Here is a 15241-nt window from a genome sequence, read left to right on the forward strand (position 1 = left end):
GCGTTTGCCACTCGCCACAGCTTTCACAGTTGGAATTTTTTTCCCATCCAGCTTGTGACATGTTGTTCAGTAAATTAAATTTAATGCGACGTGACGGAGAAACACTTTGCCACTTACTAAAAAGTTGCCTTGATGAGCGCCGAACCGAAGCTGCTCTGCTCTTGATGCAGGTTTTCTGATTGTCGTGAGCAGCTTTGCAAGCCAACTCGAGCACTCCGACGGCCGAAACTCTATAATCGCTGTTAGGTATACTGGTGCTCCGGCACGGCACCACACGGGTTTACGGTTTGAAAGAAAATAAGATATTTTTTTGGGGTCCGCGTGTTTTATACTCTAGCGGTACACACTCACAGGATGGAGACAAATCGGCAGACTCAGCCAGAGGGGCGAGTCCAATGAGACGAACGAATGAGCGTTAAAAGGGAGCGATGGCAAAGTTTAAAGCCTCTTAAAAACAAAGAAAGAAAGAAAGAAAAATACATTCATTACGATTTGTTCGCTCGTTGGATTCACATGCAGGCTAAAAAGGGTCCTTTTCAGGATCACAAAATTATCTTCAATCTAAAGAGTTTATTGTTTTGTTATCACTCGATCTCCCCATCTTGTTCGGCTAAACCTTCCTGTTTAGCGATTTGTTGCCACTCGCCACAGCTTTCACAGTTGGAAAATTTCTTCCCATCCAGCTTTGTGACATGTTGTACAGTAAATTACATTCAATGCGACGTGCCGAAGCGCCACTCAGTGTCGCATTGGAGGCGATTTTAACCTGTAATTGAACATTTGCGATGACAGTGGTACAGTGTCGACTTTCAATGTGGGGTCATAATTTGGATCTCTATGTTTACAAAAATGTCCAACTAAATAAGTCGCATTACATGTCCGTCCAATTAGCTAAATGTCGAACTAATAGTAAATTACTGTACTTTCAATCTGGAAACAATTTAAGAATTCGTGAAAATGGAATAATCAGGAAAGTCCCCAACTATCAATAAGCTCAGAACAACTTCCAAATTCACATACTCATCAGATCCTGACAAACAAATTATGGAAAAATCAATTTGTGTTTTATTATTATTTTAGAAAGCATTGAACTGTATTTCGTAAACTCTTTTTTGAAAGGTTTAATGGCCCTGAGAGCGCCGTGTTTTATGGAATGGTTCCAATTTAGAAAACTTAGTACTCGTGGTTTTGAAAAAAACCATTTCGAACGCCCTCGATGACGCCTTGTTCTGGATTTGCCACCAAAGCAGTTTGTATAAAGAACAAACTTTTTTCTTCTGCTACCTGATGCCGTTTTGCGATTGCGTTTGCCACTCGCCACTCGCTGCAACTGCCTGTTGTCTTGATGTCCACCGAACCGAATGTGTTCTGTTCCGAATGCGGGTGCCAGCTAACTCGATCACTTCGGCGGCCGAAACTATATAACGCCGGCTAGGTGGACTGGTGCACTGGTACTAACGCGCTCGGCCTAGCTACCCTTGCGGGGAACTCCAGATCAACACGATTCGAGCGGGATTTTGCCTTTCCCTTCACTTTTCCTCCTTTACCATGTCCAGACATGGCTGCTTGGGTTGGTTTGTTGATGTGTTGTGATGCGAACCGATGTGGTGTACGGTTTGAATGAGAATGATCGTTACGGCAGCGGAGCGGGGATTTTTAAGCTGACTGGCTGGCTCGAGAATTACGCATGTGTGAGACTGCGACCAATGTTTCGTTCATTTTTTTCTTTTTCCTTTCCAATCGCGCTTCATTCTATTTCGCTGCTGCTCTGGTTGCCTGTTTTGGTCGGTACGATTTGAGGAGCACAAAATGGACCAATCAAAAATGGGCACATAGTGCATTTTAACAATGCTTGATATTTCACAATTATTCAATTATTTATCTCAAGAAAAACGAAATGTTATTCGTTATGATAGATGCGTAGATATATTTCCTATCAATTGATGCAAAAACCTTTGCGATCTATTGAGAAATGCTCGAGTTATAAGCGTTCCAAATCTTGCATTTTTTCCTACTTGTTCAGTGCCTAGATTTCCATTTCACCCCCTATATCTTCCGGTTAGACGTAGTCCTACGTCAAAAAAAAATAATTAATAACAGAAGAATGCAAGGAATAGCATTGAATGACGATTTAAGATCCTTCTTTTCAGATCAACGGGTCACGAGACATAGAATATAAAAATTGTTCTATTGAAAATGATATACTTCAAACAACAAACACTAACTAGTCACGTTTGTTGTTTCAAGTAAATTATTTAAGGTCTCTTTGTCTGGAACGGAAACGAACTGAATATGGAATGTTTTACACGATAATAGAAATTACAATTTCTAAATACGTTATTCGGAAGTGCTTGAGGCATAAGAGATAGAAGAGTTCCATCAAGATGTTTATTAATGCGATACTTTGAATATCGAACGATCTACCGCCACCCTTTACATGAGATCTGCAGCTAAGGTAAAAATCCTTCAAAGGTAGAGTGCATCCCGCACGCTGTTATATTTGCATTGCAAACATCATCAAAAATGCAGAAACCCAACAAATGAACATTGTCCAACAGCACTTCGTTCCATCAACTCTTCTTTTCTATCTTTGAAGTGCAGTAACGGGGCTCAATGAGATGAAGAACTTTTCAAATTTAATGAATTATTCAAATTATGAATGCTTTCAATGTTACTGGTCTAGTGAATTCTCTCCAAGAAGAGACGTAAACCGAACTTAAAAACCGTTTACTGCACTCTACATCTAGTTCCGGGCAGGTCTAAAGCACTCTTAGTCGATGCAGGGCGGTCAGCTCAACACACACCCCTTCTACTCAAGAAGTGACCCCTCCTCATCTCACTCTTCCTTCTTCGTGACTGAGAACGTGGGAGCAGCTGCAAAAGACTCAAATCCTCCGGTAGGAAATACTGCTGAGACGTTTTGCCTTGCTAGCCACCGACGGCAGGGGGAAACATTTTAATTAAAATGAACAACGATGGTGAACCATAGCCCGAAGTCGGAACAAAAAGTAATGTTTGAGAGTGTTCCTGGAAACACAAATAGAAAGCTCTTAAAACGTCTTTAAACTGAATGAGTTCAGTTTTTGTTGTGTGTGTGTGCATCGTTCCTTTGAATTCAGGAGAAGCAGGATTAGTCCGATGTAACCGAAAACATTGTTGAATGGAAAGGGGTAGTAGCATAAAGTCGACTCGTTCTCGGTTGATGGCTTGGACATTGGGACATTGGACTAGGTAGAATTAAAAAAAAAACAGATGAACATGTTTCGTCGGAAGTTTTTTTTTTCGTTGATTTATAGTGACTTTCAGCCTTTTGGCTAGTTCGTCACTCGAATCACGACTTTGCTTCCATTCTGAAGGGTAAAATCACGGAAGTGATTGTCAGAATCAGAATTGTGTGAATTAGCTTCATTTAGCAGCAAGTACGAAAAATACATTGTTCCAATCAAATATAAAATAATGACCACTACCGGGCACGATGCGCCCAGTGTGAAACCTTTTTCAGCCTGCAATGTAACGTTACTTTGGTGCGAAGCGGACGGAAATGAATTTTCTTAAAACACTTCTTGCTGGGGACCAGACAAATTTCTACTTTCATTCGAGCTAGTTGCAGCGTACTTGTGATCTTAACCTCACCCTCGATAACATTGGTTGCAATCTCATTCGTCTGACAAGTCTGCAAGTCAGACAAGTCAGACAACGGAAGTGGTGGAGAAGGATCCAAAATGTTCCCCCTTTTATTTCACAGCATCTCTCCTACACGAATTGAAACACAGAGATGCAATAGTGGGAAGACGCTACTCGCATTGGAAAATAACCAAAATCAGCGGGAAAAAAGTCCCTCCGAACAGTGGCTCATAGAACCCGAAAACCATTCAGGATTTCTGTTTTGTTGCGCTGGATTACAAGTACTGTTGGGTTGTTAGCTCATTTCTTCTAGCAATTCCTTGATTACACCCGGACGGCAGAACTGTTTTGATGGAGTTCGTGTGGAATTCAGGATAGGAAGCTGTTTATAAGAAGCTTCTTTCACACAGCGAGAAGAAAGGAAAAATGGAAGTCCGACTTTAGAGAATGTTTTTGTGGTTTGTGAGTGTGCGTATTGTGCGTTATGCTGTTTCATTTATCCTAAAGGGGAATTGTGTTGGAATACGAGAGGAGAATAAATTGAAGCTAAAAATTAAATGTTTTCAATGGAAGAAGCAAGCAAACAACTGATTGTGTCTCCTACAATCACAAGCTTTTTTCTACTATGTGAAACTTTCTTTAGTTCTCTGGGGGTTCATAATGTTTCGACTGAAGTTTCACGAGAATTGTAAAATACACAGAAAAATAACAAATTTTGTTTGAGAGAAACAGTTTATTCTAATTGTACATGTTTCAGTGGTTCAAACCTCAATTTTTGAATAACTGCGAAAGGACATTTTTGTCTGTCGGCACATTAGAATTAACTCACTCGTACTGAAGGAAAAATTTGCTTCCAAATGCCACCTGGAAGCTTTTCATTAACACTCTACAGCTAACACTCGTATTGACCCTTAACGAATTTAAGAATCGTAGTCCCAGAATACCGGGTTTGCCTTAATTGTTCACAATACCTACAATCTCAGCTTTCGATCTGATCCATCCGAACAACACTTGTACGTTCCCGGAAACGTTACAGAAAATCATACACGGTCGATTTAATCTCTTTCGGCAATTTCGCGATTCTAGTACCTGACCACGACGGATTTCTAATGTTGATGTCCAAAATCTAATTCCTTCTCTTGACAAAATGGAAAATTTCGAGTTATTGATTGCATTAGGTTATTATTCTAATTCATTTCGTAAGCTACATACCACATTCATCCGTTTTGGAAAATCATACGCATTACAGGAATAACGTATCGAAATTGTTCTGAAAGCTCTACGAAAACCCTTTATAGCGCAAAACTTCAAACTTTCCTCGAAATCATAAAAATCTCTGACTGAACACCGACCAACTACGCTATGAAAATTGCAAAAACTCCTTTACAAACAACCCTTTTTGTATAGTTATTCCGAACGGGTTTGGAAGATAAGGCTTCTGACGATTACAAAATCGTTATCAGTGCGAATAAACAACGATCGACAGGAAGTCATTAGTTTCAATTTAATGCCCAAAAAATTCACGGGATTATTGAATGTTTGAGGCATTCAACTGAGAACAAAATGTGATACGCGACTTGCGACCTGGACATGCGACATGCGACATGGGGTACAACATAATAAATTATGTAGGCCTGCGTCTCTCCGGTTCTGTCCCCGACATTACCCACCCGTCTTTTATTAACTTGTTTCTAACCTTGAGATGGCTAACGGATGTCGGATTTCCAAAGTATGTTAAAAGCTGCATTTTTCTATTTCTTTTCTTTCCTACTAATATGAGATAATATGAGACTTTATCTATTTAATTATCATCTCTAGAATCGTGGATTTGATTTTGGCCTGAAAATGAATATTATTCTAAAACAACTGAGATATAGTCATTTCCGTAAATTGTAATCTGGAATATTTTCCGTCACTGTTGATTCATTGAATGATGTTAATGAGGGTTAGATATTCAAAAATCTAATTCAGAAAAGTCAATTAAACTTCGAGTCCTCCTCCGAGTCCTTCGAGTGTCCTCCGTTATCGATCATGAAAGTACGATGAAAAAAGAAATTGTTTTTTGACGTAGAACTATGTCTAATCTGAGCTCCTCAAAAGGGATCGACCAAAAGGAGCAAATCACGTGTTTTGATGGCTTTAAAGGCACCCAGTAAGCAAGCACCGATAGATGCATCTCGAACGAAGTTACCATATCTACATAATAATCTGTATTTCTACAGATTTTTTAGATTTTTTCGAACCAAGAATCTGTAGATACAGATTGCATTTTTTGGCGTAGGACTACGTCTTCACTAAGGGTGCCAAATCAGAAAACAGGTCACGTTTTTATGAAATAAAGTTAACTTTAATAACTATTTTGGCTGTGAACGGATTTTAACGATTTACATACCAATCGAATCGGAAATTTTCTAAGATTTGATTGATATGTGATACATTAGAATCCCATAGTCTGTATATGGTTTAAATCGATGAAAATTGGAAGCATTCTCATTTCCCTATACATTTGTTCTGTCCATTTGTGTGCTTTCCCGAACAGAGCTGTCTATAACCGGCAACTTATGCAGTCGCTAGAATAGAAATAGCGAAGGGGGAAAGCGAAAAGAGAATATTTGCGAAGTAACTTCAACCTTTGCATAGTAAGTAAGCTGTCGCTTGCGTATGAGTATTGCATCTCATCTGAGGAAAATGTCCGAAACAACAAAGGTCGCTTATTCTGCTCGTTTTGTGTTTTATGTTTTCCATCGACTTTAAACTCTTTCGTCAGCTTTCCAACGAAACCAAGCTGCCTTTGTGCCTTCGCAATTATTTCTGAATAATGGTTCCTAAATGGAGTCCAATATGATTCCAAGATCGTGCACCGTCATTACACGAGTCAGGGTAGTCCCGTTGATGACGTACTCGAAATGCAGGGGGGCTTTTTTGCGATGGAAGCTGATGAAGTGGCACTTTGGAACGCTGAGAGTCAAGTTGTTGGCACGGCACCACAATGCGAATTCATCCAGTATCTCCTGAAGTCGGTAACAATCATCTTCATTATCAATGATTACAAACATTTTTGTGTTGTCTGCGTATATTGAATAGCACCCGTTCTCCAGAAGTGAAATAGCGTCATTGATATATAGCGAGAATAACAGAGGGCCAAGATTGCTCCCCTGAGGCACCCCTGAAGGATTACAGAACCAGTCTGAAGTCGACGAACCAATCATGACCGCAAGAGCTCTATTACAGAGATACGATTCAAGCCATTGCACAAATTTCTCAGCCCTCAGCTCAGATCAAAGGCTGCTTTCAAATCGGTGTAATTTGTGTCCACTTGTTTGCGCAGATCAATACTTCGAAGACAGATCGAGGTAAACTCAATGACGATTGTGGTCACACTTCTTCTGGGGTAGAAACCATGCTGGTTTGTAGAAATATGACCTTTTGTTCTGTTGAACATAAAGTTGGAAACGATGATCGCTATTATTTTCGAACATGCACAGAGAGAAGTGATCCCACGATAGCATCTGACATCAGTTTTGCTTCTCTTCTTGTGGACAGGAAACATGTACGATAATTTCCAGTCGGTCGAGGTCATTGACAAATTGAATATGCGCAGCAGTGGGTTCATGAGTTGGACGGAACATTTTTTTATAACACATGCAGGAATTCCATCTGGACCGGAACTGTTCGACGACTTTAGCTTCTTTACAGCTGCAATAAACTCCTCAGATGAGACCTCGAACGTGTCCAACTCGATCACGTCATTTGGGGTGAAGTGAAGGATCTACGGAATCTGCATTTGCAGGCGTAACTTTGAAAACAGAGCGAAATAATTCGGCGAAAAGTTTAAACTCCTCCGAACTAGCGTTAGCGACTGTTTGATCCAGTGATAAGGAGAGTGGAAGGCCAGTCTCTTTTCGTTTCGAATTTTACAAAAATCCATACTGATTTTGGATTTCGTCTGAGGTTCCTTTCGATAGATCTGGAGTATTTGCGGTAAAGTTGGTCGTTCAAGTACCTCTAACGGCGGATAGCTATGTGGAAAACGATCTTATCAGAAAGAGAGCGTGATTTGCAGGAGCTCCTATGAGCGAGTTTGCTGCATCTCATCCTTCTTCGCAATTCTTCATTCGACCACGGCGGTTTCTTAAGCGGACGGTTCAACGGAATATATTGATAAATCGCCAGTCGAACAGAACTAGCGAATTCGTGGACCGCAATGTCAATGTCATTGCAGTTTAAGACAGAGGACCAGTCGATTTGACTTAATACGGTAGATAATCGTGCAAAATCGGTTTTTGCGAAGTTATACCCCTGAAAATCGAAGACATCAGGGGTATAACTTCGCAGACTGCAGACTTTTTGTCGGGCAAAAGTTTGATTTGATTAAGAATTAGTATAGAGAGGTATACATAAGAGCACATTACACCGATTGATTAGGGTCGGTTTCAATACTAGTAACCGACCAAACTATTGGCCGATAAACAGTCCGCAGTCAGCGAGGCTTCTGAAAGGTAGAAGGATCAAAATTGGGACGTCCTCATTTTGACGTCATATGTGTATTTGTAGAATGTAGAATATATTCCTCTATTTTGATTTTGCCATTAGGGGCTGTCCACATACCACGTGGACAGAAAAAAGCACGATTTTAGACTCCCCCCTCCCCCTCCGTGGACAAGCGTGGACATTGACAATACCCCTCCCCTGTTGTCCACGTGGACATTCTTCCATGTATTTCAATTGAAAAAAGGAAATAATTGCATTGTGCCTATACCGTTTTGTCTCAAATTCCGAACACTTAATCTTTTTTGGTCATTAAACAGTGTCTCATTATTCAAAATGGTACTTTTCGCGAAATTAATGTGGTTTTTGGATACAATAGAGCCTTTTCTTTCATTTGGCTACCATAAAAATTAATTTACAAATTCAAATTCATGGTGAAAAACTAAAAATATGTTTGATTACATTTGTCTCAAATTCCGAACATCCAAAATGCAATTTTTTTTTTAAATCATGACTTTTGAGCTACTAGACCGATTCAGATGATCGATATATCAAATCAAAGCGAATTAGCTATTATTCTTTGGAAAAGTATAACATTCCCAATAATTTGGATATTGTGCTGCGAAACTTGATTCAAATTCCGAAACATTTTATCGCTGGTTTTGACAGTCACTTTTTTGCAAATGCTTAGTAAGTTATATACAGTATCGATACCTGTGAATGATGTTAAAATGAAGCCTACACCACAAAGAATATCAGGGTATTTATTATTCAATTATTGAAAATATTAAAGTTCAGTAAATTTACATTTAAAAATGAAGTGTTCGATATTTGAAACTGTTCGGAATTGGAGACAAAACGGTATTCAATTTTAAATTAGTCTTATTTTGTATTTGGTGTTTTTTAATTATAAAAAATAATTCAAGAAAAAAACATGTTCTTTTTTTTGTTAATGGAAACTAAAAATATTTCGATTCATTCGTCTCCGCAAATGACATACTCAGAAAATTAAGTAGGCAAAAGTTCAAAAGCTTCTCAACTGTACTTCATTCAGCTACAGGAAAATTTTCTGAGGACGCGTTCCATTCTATATATCGGCTAAGAGCGCTTTGAAAATATGTTTTATTAACAAATTCCCAGCAACCATTCTGCATTGAATATCCAGCTGATTTCTAGAGTGCTTATGAGGCAAAATGACACTACGCAATTCTCTTTCTTTCGATGCAACGCAAACTGCTTTAATTTCGGGGCCAATGCAATGAAAATTTACCTCGAACGCTTTTCTTTTTTTTTTGCCTTTTTCGCAATTGACATAGACTCGGCTAGACTCGATTATAAACATGTTGCACCAGCACCAGCATGTTGGCGCTATTCTCAAAAGAAACGCTTCTGTTAATATTACTGGCCTCGAAAAAAGTTATATTTCTTTCTCATGCTCGAGAGCAGCGCAGCTATCACCCTTAGTGGAGGAAGTTTTGCTACTGGCAAGCGAAACCTAATCACATACAAAATTCCAGAACGACATTTACTTTCTCGGTGACTAAACAAGCGAAATAAACTCTTTTTGTTAATAACAACCTCGAAAACAGTAGCAATGCTTCATAGCGCTAATGCAATCCTAGCTGAAGGCAGTTTTGCAACTGGCACGCGAACCCAAATAACTTATAACATTCCAGTAAGACATTCAAGATGCTTGGTATTCCCTTTGATTTTGGTTGCTGCCTGGGTAACGGCGTTTACATTTTCGACCGACGCGCCGAAATCGCCTACTTCGCTGTTGTACGATGCGGTGTCACACTCGCGAAGGCTCGGTTCAGTGCGAGCGTTTTTCACTGCACCAACATCGCGTGCATCATTGGATGACGCTTGCCTCGAAATATTATTGCCCCTGGCAATGCGTTCGTTTTTTGCAGGGCTCGAGCCTGCATTCCTCTTCATCTTGCTCATCATACACTACGCGAAGCGTCCAATTTATGACGCGGAAAGAAAAACACACGATACGAATAACGCGAAAAACGAACAGAAAAACCAAACGACGATATCCAAGTTGGATTAACACTGGTGGGGTCCAATCTTAGATCGAAGCGCAGCGAAAGCAAAGTGAACTGGATTGCTCAACAGTCCGATGTCGAATGAAAGTTTGCCTCAGCGAGATCCACTGTTTATACTCTAGGCAAGTATTCCCCTTCATTCTTCTACTTCTCCTTTGTTCATGGGGACTTTGAATCCTACGATTTCCCCTCCGTTGGTCGTCGATAAGTTGCTCGTTATTGACAGGTCTGTTCGGGAAAGCACACAAATGGACAGAACAAATGTATGGGAAAATGGAAACGCCTCAAGTTTTCATGAATTTTAACCATTTACAAACCAGGGGATTCTAATGTATAGCATACTAAACAAATCTTACGGAATTTCCAGTTCGTTTAGTATGTGAATCGCCAAAATCCTTTCGCGGCAAAAATAGTTATTAACGTTAACTTTATTTCATAAAAACGTGACCTGTTTTTTGATTTGGCACCCTTAATGAAAGACGTAGTTCTACGTCAAAATAATGCCAATGGGCTTTATCAGTAATTAATTATTAGTAATAACGGTTGTTATTTATTTTTTTATTCTTTCATTTATGTAGTATTTATTACACCACCTACTACCAATATATCTGAGAGTTTGAAAATATTTGGAATCGTTGGCTTCAGGAAACGCTCGGTTATGGCAATTGTATGAAATGATGGGTTAAAGTTACTAAAACAAAAATTCGTTCTTTTTTCATCCCATTTGTTCTAATGTGTATGGAAATCTGTTCTATCATTTATGTTATAATCCCAGTATGATAACTGCCCAAAAATACTAATCCTTCAAAATCGGTTTTCGAGAACATTCGAAAGAATCAACGACAAACACATATTTGCTTTTTTAATAATTTGAACGTGGAGATTGGTTCCAAAGCAAACACAAAACCGCCATTGATTCCATCCGACATTAGGATTTCACTCAAAAAAATCCTACTGAAATTACAAACATTTCTTCGGTGACTTCAAAGGACTGTACAACAGTAAAATTACGCAATCAAGCAAAAATGCTACAGTCAAGCATGAAATAACATCTGAAAAAAAATAATTTGGCAATAAAATCATTCTCCGAGAAACGAGTGTCGAAAAGAGTTTTTCTGAAGACTTCTGTAATTATTTAGTGCAAATGAATGTAGTTTTATTTGAAGCTAATCGATGTAATATTTAAAAAAATGTATCGAAAGCATTCAAATGAAGAAACAACTGAATTTAGGCATACGTCTTCACTGAACTTTGACTGCGATATATCAGTTCAGATATAGAAGCGAAAATTGGAACAAAGGAAACAGCTTGCTCCATACGGCAAGTATGACACACAAATCAACGGTTACTCCCCTGATGCTTCTGTACCTTTCAGTAGCCTACGCATCTATTACCAGAACGTCCGTGGATTACGTACCAAAATCGATGCTTTTTTCCTGGCTATCAGCGATGCTGATTACGACATGGTTGTGCTCACTGAGACCTGGTTAGATGATTGCATCTATTCGTCGCAACTCTTCGGGAACGGCTACTCTGTTTACAGAACGGATCGCAATGCTCAAAACAGCCGCAAATCAACGGGTGGTGGAGTATTGATTGCTGTTTCGTCTAGATACAGCTCCTATATAGATCCAACACCGGTCGACGTTACGCTTGAACAGCTCTGGATCAGGATTGAATCTATGGATAGAATCGTTAGTATTGGAGTTCTCTATTTTCCACCAAGTAGAAAGAATGACATCTCTGCTATTCGTAAACACATCGATTCAATTGGCGCAATCCATTCGAATCTCTCTCCTAACGACATTGCACTACAGTTTGGTGATTATAATCTCTGTGATGTGCACTGGGCTGTTAACGAGGATGGCTACGCGTCAGTTGATCTGGATCGCTCTCGACCGTGTGCTGCCAGCTGCTCATTTCTGGATGGTTTCTGCTTCCACGGCTTGTCCCAAGTTAACAGCTTGTAGAATGCAGAGAACAGGACTCTTGATCTTGTCCTCGTAAACGACATCGTGCTACCTGGTTACCAGATTAGCGAATCCGTTGAATCGCTCTCTAGGATTGATCCTCGTCATCCTCCACTCGAGATAATCGTTGCATATCCAACGGCTGTAACATACGAAACAGAACGTAACGATCCTGGTTTCGATTTCAAACGGGCCAATTTTGAGCATTTATGTGCAGCATTACTCGTGGTCGACTGGAATACTCTGGACACGATTCAAGATACCGATAGAGCAGTTGGATTCTTCTCCAACGCTGTACTTCAGGCGATTACAGCACACGTTCCTTTGAAGTCTCCTCCGTGTAAACCGCCATGGTCAAACAACCGTTTACGCTTGCTGAGACGTCGTCGATCTGCTGCTCTACGTTCCTACTGCAGTCAACGTTCTCAACACTCGAAGCTGCTGTTCAATCGGACCAGTAATGAGTACAGGATATACAATGGATTTTTGTATGCCAGATACAAGATTCGTATTGAGGAGAGCCTACGTGTGAATCCAAAACGGTTCTGGTCGTTCGTCAACTCAAAGCGAAATGAAAACGGTCTCCCGACATCAATGTATCTTGACGAACTTTCTGCTGACTCGATCAGTGGAAAATGCGAACTATTTGCACGACAGTTCAAACGCGCCTTCAACAGATATACAGCTCAACCTGAACAGGTGAGATTATCTGTCCAGGATGCTCCCAGGGATGTATATAGCGTTGAAATGTTCGAAATATCTGAACAGGATGTAGTCAAAGCAATTCAAAGGCTTAAATTCTCGTATGCTCCAGGCCCGGATGGAATTTCACCTGCAGTGTTGAAAAAATGCAGTTCTGCACTGGCCTCTCCTTTGACGAAACTTTTTAATCGATCACTGCAGCAACGTGTGTTTCCCTCGAGCTGGAAAAAATCGTACCTATTCCCCATCCACAAGAAAGGAGATAAACGAGATGCTAAAAATTATCGCGGCATTACTTCTCTTTGCGCCTGCTCGAAGCTGTTTGAGATCATTATAAATGAATCGCTTTTTGCTAGTTGCAAGCAGTACATCTCAACGAATCAGCATGGTTTCTACCCACAAAGATCCGTGAACACTAATCTAGTTGAGTTCTCATCGCGTTGTATTCGCGCCATGGATGCTGGTAACCAAGTGGATGCCGTCTACTTGGACTTGAAGGCAGCTTTTGACCGGGTTGATCATCAAATCCTTCTCGAAAAACTAGCGAAATGTGGCGTAGCCCTTGGTTTTGTCGAGTGGTTCGAGTCCTACCTGAAGAATCGAGCTTTGTGTGTGAGAATAGGGTCACATGAGTCCGAGTCGTTCACAAACATATCTGGAGTGCCTCAGGGGAGCAATTTAGGCCCCTTACTTTTCGCATTATTTATAAACGACGTGTCCTTCATCCTGCCACGTGAAACGAGACTCTTCTATGCTGATGATTCTATAGTCTACGTTATTGTCGAAGACATAAATGATTGTCATCATCTTCAAAGCTTGCTGAACATTTTTGAGTCGTGGTGTGTACGAAATTGTATGACGTTAAGCGTCGAGAAATGCCAAGTTATATCGTTCACCAGAAAGCGGAATCCCATCAATTTCTCCTACATGTTATCCGGCAAAGCCATCGAGCGGGTTCAACAAGTGCGCGACTTGGGTGTAATGCTTGACAAGGAGTTCACTTTCATCTACCACTACAACGACATCATCTCCAGGGCAAACAAGCAGCTCGGTTTTGTTCTGAAGGTAACCAATGGATTTAAGGATCCGCTTAGCTTGAAATCTCTATACTGTGCGCTGGTTCGTTCTATCCTGGAATTTGCTTCTGTTGTATGGTGCCCTTTCCCCAGCATTTGGAAAACGCGCATTGAATCTGTACAAAGAAAGTTCGTACGTCGTGCTTTGAGGAATCTTCCATGGCGGAATCCAAGGGAATTGCCTCCTTACGAGGAACGCTGTAATCTGCTGCGAATTGATACTCTGGAAAACAGGCGATCTGCAGCACAAGCCATGTTTGTTGCGAAGCTGCTGAGGAACGAGATTGACTCCCCTTTCTTGCTAGCTAATCTAAACATGTATGCTCCAGAACGCACCCTACGTCATCGTGATTTCCTTAGGCTCGATTTCCGGAATAGTTTGTATGGCCAGCATGATCCGATGGAGTTTATGTCTGCTACATTCAATAGGATTTTTCACATCTTCGACTTTAATCTCGCTAGCAATGCGCTTCGGATTAGATTAAATGATTATTTCAGAATAAGCTGACACTCGCAATGCGTGTATTTGATATTGACTTGGTTAGGTCCATTAAGACAATTTGATGTCAGATGGATTAAATAAAATAAAATAAAGAAATAAAGAAATAGTCAATAGTGCCTAAAATGCTCCAATTTGAAGAAAAATATTTTCAATGCGTTTAATTCCACAGAACGTAGATTTTTCAAGTTTAATTACAAATAGAATGCAGGAAGACTTATCGCTTGTGACTTCGACCATAACATTGATCGTATTAATAGGATTTTCCTCTTGGCTGTGGTGCAGATGTTGTAATCTAATCCCGGATTCAAAACCTCCTTGAAAAAAAAAACACACAAAGGTCGTAATAACATTTGCTAATTAACAGAAATCTCACATGTAACATCCTAATCTTTCGTAGGACAAAGTGATCCTTAAAAAAATTGCTCTCCGGTGCTGGGCACATCTAACGCAGCTGTTTAAAAGATAACGTCGCAAAATGTATGCTAAATTCGGGAAACATTTGGGAACGAGGGTACTGCCCATCAGAAAAGGTGGACTGAATCTGCCTCTTTCAGTACAGAGTTCTGCGCATGAACTCTGTTTTTGAGTAGGTATTATAAAATTTTGTATGGCACTCGTTTCGCTAAGTCCTTCTCAAATTATTTGAAAAATCCTCTAAATATTCTGGTCATTTCATCATGTTTTCAACATCCCACATGTACTCTGCAGATAGAAATGTATCAGCAGTTCACCATGTCAAATTTACTCTCACGTAGACCTGGACCAATAACACAGAGATCAGTTTATGCTCAAATATGACGTAGCTGAGAAGTTGAAAACAATGATCAT

At 40.0% G+C, this 15241-nt stretch overlaps 1 protein-coding gene across 1 annotated transcript in view; it reads left to right on the forward strand.

Moving 5' to 3' along the window:
* Positions 1-15241, forward strand: part of LOC129770874 (protein O-mannosyl-transferase TMTC1-like) — a 585978-nt gene that overhangs the window by 439378 nt on the left and 131359 nt on the right. The window lies entirely within an intron of this gene.

This window comes from Toxorhynchites rutilus, chromosome 2 (assembly GCF_029784135.1).
Source record: "Toxorhynchites rutilus septentrionalis strain SRP chromosome 2, ASM2978413v1, whole genome shotgun sequence".
NCBI lineage: Eukaryota > Metazoa > Arthropoda > Insecta > Diptera > Culicidae > Toxorhynchites > Toxorhynchites rutilus.